Source organism: Nelumbo nucifera, chromosome 1, assembly GCF_055504915.1.
Source record: "Nelumbo nucifera cultivar China Antique chromosome 1, China Antique-T2T, whole genome shotgun sequence".
Taxonomy (NCBI): Eukaryota; Viridiplantae; Streptophyta; class Magnoliopsida; order Proteales; family Nelumbonaceae; genus Nelumbo; species Nelumbo nucifera.
Window position 1 is genome coordinate 107,567,199 of NC_142649.1, and position 8,616 is coordinate 107,575,814.

The following is an 8,616-nucleotide window of genomic DNA, read 5'->3' on the forward strand; positions in this document are numbered from 1 at the left end:
GGGTCATGGGTTCAATAATTTGAATCCAATTTGCACATCATAATTAGGATATTTGAAAGAACACAAAGAGTTGCATAAAAGTATTATTTAGTAGCAATTCCTCATATTCTACCATTCTTTCAATGGAAAGTTTCACAGAAAGTAACTCTGCATACATACACAAAAGGAGGACTACCATTGCCAATGCATCTGCAGAATGAACAATGGTGGTCAACTGGTCATCAGTCCTTCTTACACCAAGTGACGATGTTAGCATTTTTACTAAATGTGTTATTTTATTATGGCATTGTTGGAAGGTCAGGTGTAAGGTGGTTATGGATTCTAAAACACTGAATCCATCATCAGTTTTAACAGTGGTCCACTCCCAAATTACTTAGGTGATTTTTATATCTTGGACACCGCCCCAAGAACCTTTCATTAGAATCAATGTCTATGTGGCAGTGGGCCTTCTATGTTCTGGAATTGGTATTGCTTTTCAAGACCATCTGGGTCAGTTGGTTTGTGGAAGATCTACTTGTGCTCCAAAAACTAATTCTGAGGTAGCAGAAGCATTGGCTTTCAGATATGATTTACAATTGGCTCAAGATTTGTCTCTCACACACATCGTTCTTGAAGGGGATGCATAGACGATTACTAACATCCTGTAAGACCCATAGTCAGAGATTCTATAGCGGCTTCATACAATCATAGCCAATTGCAGGAGTCTTCTGCGTGGATTTCAACAAGTTCATATATCTTACATCCCTCCAGATTTCCTTACTTTTTTTAACAAGAAAAAAAAAAAAAAAAAAAACATTGCCAATGCTTAACAAGTTCCTTCTTCCCTTAAAGTAATGAATATGTTCTATATATACCAAAAGCAGCCCTAACTTTCTAACTTTTCAATGTTGGTATGACTTACCATCACCCTTCTTAAATGTCCATAAAAGAAGGGTTTGTTTTGTGCTCTCTCCTTAGTATATATTAGTATTATTTATCCCTCATTGGGTATATGCCAATGTGACCATAAAATTTCTTTTCTTTTCTTTTTTCTGTTAAAAAATTGACCATAAAAATATCCATTATAAGGGGGGCCTACTGCCCATATTTACAATGGCCCACTACTAAGATAGGATTTATTATGTCCAACCAAACTGATCTTGAAAATCACCATGGCTGTAAATGAATTGGATGTCAATCTGATCCTTCTAAGCTACCTTGATATTCGATTATCTTAAATGAATCGAGTTGGAAAGTGTGATTCTGTTAATAATTCAACCGGGTCGATTTATCCGTCAGGATCCTACCCAATTCGATTTTATATATGTGCATATATATATATTTAATAGAGAAATCAGGTCAAACTAGCTAATAGTGTAACTGGTGTCTTATATTCAACTTCTATAGATTTATTAACATCCAAAGTGAATTGGATTGAATCTGGATACCCAGATATCTAATTTAATCAGATTCAAATTAAGTTTTTGTAGATCCATTAGATATTGAATCGAATCGGGTACCCGGACCGGAGTTCTAATTGGATACATGCAAATTCCATTTAATATCTGCCTGCAGTCTTACAAATCAATCACCAGTGAATTATCTGTACAAGTTGAACAGGAACACAACACAGTCTTTTTATAAGTCTTGTCGTGCTTCCTCCTTCCCCCGGCCAGTTACTAAGAATCCTCATAGATCAATACAACAGAGAGATCATGAGGTTCATGTTGATGCTAACAACCTTTATTGGCTGCTGGTACCCATTGAAGAGATGGCCTGAAACTCTGGTAGCCATCAGCCTTTGTTTTCTCTCCCTGATATGCTATTTGAACCACAGGAACAAGAAGCAACTCATACTGATCAACTGGCCTTTCTTGGGCACACTTCCTTTGGTTCTCCGAAACATCCACCGTCTCAATGAGTGGTGGACTGAGGTTTTCAACTCGCTTGGCAGCAGCTCCTTCTATATAAGAGTCCCTCCCTTCTCAACCCCGAAATACCTCCTAACTTGCCACCCCTCCAACTTGGATCACATCCTCAGAACTAATTTCTCCAATTACCCAAAAGGCCGAGACTTCACCGAGATATTTGACATACTTGGTGATGGAATATTTAGCACTGACGAGACATGGCATGCCCAGAGGAAGATAGCAAACTTGCGCTTCACGTCCAGAAAGTTTCGGGACATCGTCGCAAAGTTGAGCAGAAAGGTGGTGAGTGATGAACTTCTTCCCCTGTTGGCGCATGTAGCTACACAAGAGTCGGCCATCGATTTGCAAGATGTGTTTCTGAGGTTTACAGTTGATAGTATTGGTCGTATTATATTTGGCAGAGACGTTAGCAGTCTGTCTACAGATCTTCCGATAGACGAACTCGCCACTGCCTTTGAGGACGCACAGAAAGCCATACAATATAGGCAAGTGATGCCCACTTGGGTGTGGAAGTTGCTACGTTGGTTGAGGGTGGGGAGAGAGAGGAAGTTAGCTGAAGCAGCTAAAACCGCAGATACCCTTATAGGAAAATATATTTTGCTGAAGAGGGAAGAGTTGGTTAAAGGGGTGGAAGGAAATGATTTATTGTCCATGTACATGAGCGTTCAGGGAGAAATGAACGATGACTTCTTCAAGAGCGACAAGTTCCTCAGAGATAACATGCTGAACTTCGTCATTGCCGGACGGGACACAACTGCATCGGGCCTCACCTGGTTCTTTTGGTTAATTTCTAAGACCCCGCGTGCTGAGGCAAAGATCTTGGAAGAACTAGAGCTTGTCTTCTCTAAGAAGAAGGAGTCTAGAGAAGGTGAGCTTGATACAGGGGCCAAGCAAATGTGGGTGTTCGATTCAGATGATCTTAGAGGGTTGGTGTACCTGCACGCAGCGTTGTGTGAAACTGAAAGGCTCTATCCTGCAGTTCCAGTCATCCAAAAAGGTATTATCAGAGAAGATGCTCTGCCTGATGGAACCATTGCGAGGCCAGGGATGCTGATCCTACTGTCAGTCTATGCAATGGGAAGGATGGCATGGATCTGGGGAGAGAATTGTTTAGAGTTCAAGCCCGAGAGATGGATCGACGACGAAGGAAAACTGAAGCATGAAGCCACATCTAAGTTGGCAGCGTTCGGCTTTGGGCCGAGGACTTGCCTGGGTAAGGACATGGCTTTCACTCAGATGAAGATGGCTGCCGCTGCCATCCTCTTCAACTTCCACGTTGAAGTGGTAGAGGGTCACCCTGTTTCTATAAAAAGATCTACAGTCCTACAAATGAATGATGGATTGAAGGTCAAGATGAAAAAACGAGCCCATTAGTTAATATTCCATCAAGGTGTTGGAAAATCCTTATGCTGTCTACCTACTTAATCTGTTTATCTAATCCAGAACATTATCATCTTGTAAAACAAAGCTAGATTATTGTTTAGTTTCCTAGAATAATAAGGGTTACTGCTAGTTAATTTCGTTTTCTATGAAGCTTAACACAAGTAAATGGTGTGGTATCTTCCATTAGTACTGAATATATCATATGTTTTCTGTTTGTGTTTCTTATATGAAAGTCCACTAATCCGCCACATTGTTCTCTCAATTTCAAGGAAATTGGTCATTTTAAAGTATAATTATTAATTAATTACTTCTCTAATTAAGCATTTTTATTATTAATAAATTCATATTCAAAGGAAATTGGTCAGCCACCGGTCCGGCCGGCCGGCTTTATAACATTGATCCTCGTTGTGATTTGTGCTTATGTTCAGTTTGGAAGGAGTGCAAATATAAATATGTCCATACAAAATAATACAAAATGCAAGTACATAGAGTGCAAAATCTTGTCTTTTGTATGTATTTATATTGTATATATACTCTTACTTTGACTCAAATGCGTCTAAATTAGAAACTAACCTGAAGGAGCCTAGCCCAAGCATGGTAAATACTTGGCATACCTAAAGTCACTACATTTCGGGCCAAGGTACGCAAAGCTGGAGTTTCTGGCTTTTTTTACCAAGAAAATAAAAAGATTTTTCAGGGTTTTTTAAGCTCCGTTTTTTTTTTTTTTTTTTTGTTAAGAGATCACTTATTTGGGTAAGTGAATTTACATATGTAATTGTTTTCTAGGAAACACTTGTCCATATTTTTTTGATTTCTGGGTAAGTTGTATAATGGCTTTTCTATCCATAAAAAAAATAGGGAGAATGACCAATCAGCCCAGATCAGAATTTTATAGCCCCATAGTACAGGGGGAATGCATCCTAACCGTAAATTGATGCTAAATTCACAGGGAGGATGTGGTTTATAGGGGGGAGAGGGCTAGTAGTAGGGGGGCTGAAATTCAGAATTCTGCATCCGGTGTTTCCATATTTCTCCGAAAAAATTAATATTATAATGGACAAATTTGTCTCATTATGTTTTGTAAACTTTTCCCCCAAGTGAAAAAATTACTTATCCACCTTAGAAATGGGAATCCCTTTCCACTTTCCTAGGGCCTTAGAAGTAAAACTCCATGATCGAAAAAAGGGCTAGTGTTAATTGGGGAGGACCAACCTTTGTGTTGCTAATGATTGGGGCCGGATGTGCTACCCTACCCCCTTCCCTTATATAGCCCCCTTTTTCTTTTATAAAAGGGTAAAATACAAAAATCTTATGACAATAATAAAAACCTCCCCTATAGTTTCATTGTAACAAATACCTCCCCTAAACTTTTCAGAAATTCAACAAAAACCTCCCTTCCATTATTGATCCAAACGGAGAATGTATACACTTACGAAATTACCCCTGAAGTATCATTTAAAGACATCATAAAATACCATATTTGCCCTCTTTTTTATTCTACAAGACTCTCTTCCACCAAGCTCCCATTGTTCTTCCTCTGAACCTAGAAGGTATTCGTTTTCGTTACTGCGAAAAGGGCTTCCTACTAACTTGCATTGATGAAACTTTTTATTTTCCCATTTTTTTTCTTTTTTAGCCTCGCCATCAACCATGCGAGCAAGTTCAAAATTTTGGTTTTAGTGATACAGTACAGGAGAAGGCTAATAAATTCTATGCAAGTTGAAACCACTCCAAGACACATAAGAAGCTCGAATGACGTCAATAATTCAATCGAGTAATCAATTACAAAGTTAGCACCAGCGCAAAACTTCTATTTTGGTTTGAATTTACCAAGTTAGCGCCAACATGAAATTTCCATCTTAGTTTGAATCTACCAAGATAGCACCAATACAGAATTTCCATTTTAGTTCGAATTTACCAAGATATCACCAACACGAAATTTCTATCTTAGTTCAAATTTACCAAGCTAGTATCAGTGTAGGACTTCTATTTTAGTTCATAATTACCAAATTAGTATTAGACCATGATTTTTTAATTTTTGTTCAATTACGACTTTCTTTTTGAAGAGTTTTAGTAGGATTCTATTATAGAGTGTTCTCATAGATTAGGAAGCTTTCTTGTAGGAGCCATAAGGGTGTAGGCCTATATAAAGAGTAGCTAGGGGAAGGCTATGATATTTTTTTATATTGAATTTTCTCTTAATTATTCAGTAAAGAATTCTTCTTCCTGGTAGTTCGACTTATGCTCTTTTCTTTGAAGCTTTTCTCAATGTGTTTTGTTTTCGTATTGAGCTCATGTTTTGTTTCAGTTGGTATCAGAGCCCATGTTTGATCCTTCTTCGGATTATGGCTCCTAAGAAGAAACAAGTAGCTCATATCATGGAGCAGGAACCCAACAACAAAACGTAGGGAGAGATAGCGGAGCTGAGAAGACAAGTCGAGGCACTTGCTCAAGAGTTGAAATCACTACGAGGGACAACAACTCCAATGCAAGTATCTACACACGTTCCTTTTCATCATCAAGGCAAGCAACCAGATCGGTTGTAGTTGCGGATGGTGACTAGAGACGGTGGGAAGCAGATCTCAAGGTTGAGATCCCAGAATTCTAGGGAGGCATGACTCCAGAAGAATTCATGGATTGGCTCTTCGTGGTAGAAGAAATCCTTGAATTCAAGGAACTTCCAGAAAATAAGATCATGTCCTTAATAACCACTCAGTTTAGAAGACGAGCAACAACATGGGGGCATTAATTGAAGGTTATGCGACAGAGAAGAGGCAAGAAAAAGATTAAGACATGAGAGAAACTCAAGGCAAAGATGAGGTCAAAATTTCTACCCCATAATTATATTCGTTTACTTTATCAAGAAATGCAAAATCTAAAGCAAGGAACTTATACAGTAGATGAGTATACAAAGAAGTTTCATCTGTTAGTGGCCCAGAATGAGTTAGCTGAAACTAAAGACCAATTGGTGGCTAGGTATATAGGTGGGTTGAGACCAAATATCTGGGATATATTAGACTTATTTGACTTCTATGATGTTTCTATGGCACATCAACATGCTCTAACTATAGAAAAGCAAAACAGTTAGCCTAACCAATTGGGTCAAACCCAAATTGATGTGGCCAGACCACCCCCACATAGTAATCCCAACTCACCTCTAAATTCATCTACTTAGTTGTAGTCCTGTAGGCTGAACCAAAACCAAGGACGTGGGCCTAATCAAAACCAAGTAGGTCCACCTAGATTGAAGTGTTTTAAATGTGGTGAACCAGGCCATAAATCCTTTGAAAGTGCAAGGGGTGATAAAAGAAAATGGACGATGTTTGTAGAAGATGAGAGTGAAACCCAATTGGAAGCATTTGACTATTCAGCCCCACCTGTGTTTGACCCTTATGATGAAGAAACCTTAGAGGGAGAAATGGTGTATGGGGATGTGAGAGAGGCCTTGGTGATGCAGCGATCATTCCTAACTCTTAGGGATTAATCATCGGATTGGCTAAGAAATAATATTTTTCCACACCACGTGTACTATGGGTGGGAAGGTTGCGAGCTTTATAATTGATAGAGAGAGTTGTGAAAATGTTATAGAGAAAGTATCTATCTGTAAGGTAAACCTAAAAACTCAACAACACTATCATCCCTACAACCTTGCATGGCTAAAAAGAAAGAATGAGATTTTAGTCACACAGCGGTGTCTAGTGAGCTTTTCTGTTGGCAATAATTATACTTATCGTGTATGGTGTGATATTGTATGCATGGATGCTTGTCATTTGCTACTTGGGCGCCCATGGCACTTTGACCACTACATAGTCCATGATGGATGAAAGAACACCTACTCTTTTGAGTTTAAAGGAATCACAAGAGACTAACCCAATGAGGGTTCTAGCCTTTTTGCCATGACTGAATTCACAAGTGCCTTAAAGGAGACGGGTGTTGCATATGCTTTAATTGACATGGGGTTTGAGCTGAAACTACCATATGTTGGCAATCAATCAGATGATGATTTGAATCTGATGACAGATTCTCCCCAACCTGAGAAGGATGATGCAGTACAGAAGAAGGCCAATAAGTTCTATGCAAGTTGGGACCACTCCAAGACACATAAGATGATGTCACTAATCCAATTGAGTAATCAATTACAAAGTTAGCGCCAATGCAAAACTTCTACTCGGATTCGAATTTACCAAGTTAGCGCCAGCATGGAATTTTCATCTTAGTTCGAATCTACCAAGATAGCGCTAGCACGAAATTTCTATCTTCGTTCGAATTTAAAAAGCTAGTGTCAGCACAGGACTTCTATTCTAGCTCATAACTACCAAATTAGTATTAGATCATGATTTCCAAACTTTTATTCAATTAGGACTTTCTTTTCGAAGAGTTTTAGTAGGACTCTATTATGGAGTGTTCTCATAGATTAGGAAGCTGTCTTGTAGGAGCCATAAGGGTGTATGTCTATATAAAGAGTAGATAGGGGAAGGTTAAGACATTTTTTTGACATTGAATTTTCTCTTAATTATTCAGTGAAGAATTCTCCTTCCTAATAGTTTGACTTCTGTTTTTTTTCTTTGAAGCCTTTCTCAGCATGTTTTATTTCATTATTGGGCCATTTTACCATTTCAGAAATTAATCTCAAATCGCCAAAGTTTTAAGACTAGACTTTGAAATTATTGTGAAACTTGAGGCATTTTCGTAATTGGTTCAGGAATCAAAATTTTGAAGGTTGCCAAATCTGGAAACTAATTTCTATCTTTGTGGGTCTCTCCATTGTCTCTGAGATGTGTTTGGAAAAACAAAGAATTTGATATTGATAAAATGACATCTGGAATGGCTTGAAACTTGACTATTGTTAGCATGCAGCGCATGGCATCTGTACACCTGGATCTCAAATTTTATTTGCAAATGTAGATGTTTATGGCGGTCCAGTTGCCATTCAAAATTTTCAAAAAAAAAAAAGAAACAATCGAAAAGTAAAATAAAATGACCTAAAGAATGATATGATCCCCGATATGATTTAAAATGATGTCTCACTTCACCACCTGAACCACAAATGGTGTCTCCCTTTACCTGTGTTATCCTTGCTTGAACCACAAAAAATGGTGTCTGACTTCTCAACCGGCGTAAGTTTCAGCGGTGAAATAAGTAAAAGTGGTTGATTTCACCATAAGAATCAACGGTGAAAGAATCACCAGCAAAGAGTAGAAAGATGCTCCTCTCTTCCTTAGTCAATGGATTGGGGTTTCAAAGGTTGGAAGATTGAAAGAGTTGATGTTCTTTTGGGGTTTCTCTTTTCTGATGGATTTCGAACAGGACTCCTCTCTTAGAA

General features: G+C 38.4%; 1 pseudogene; it reads left to right on the forward strand.

Moving 5' to 3' along the window:
* The first annotated feature begins 1,561 nt into the window (after window positions 1–1,561).
* On the forward strand, window positions 1,562–3,537 carry LOC104605975 (cytochrome P450 86B1 pseudogene; annotated as a pseudogene).
* The last annotated feature ends 5,079 nt before the right edge of the window (window positions 3,538–8,616 follow it).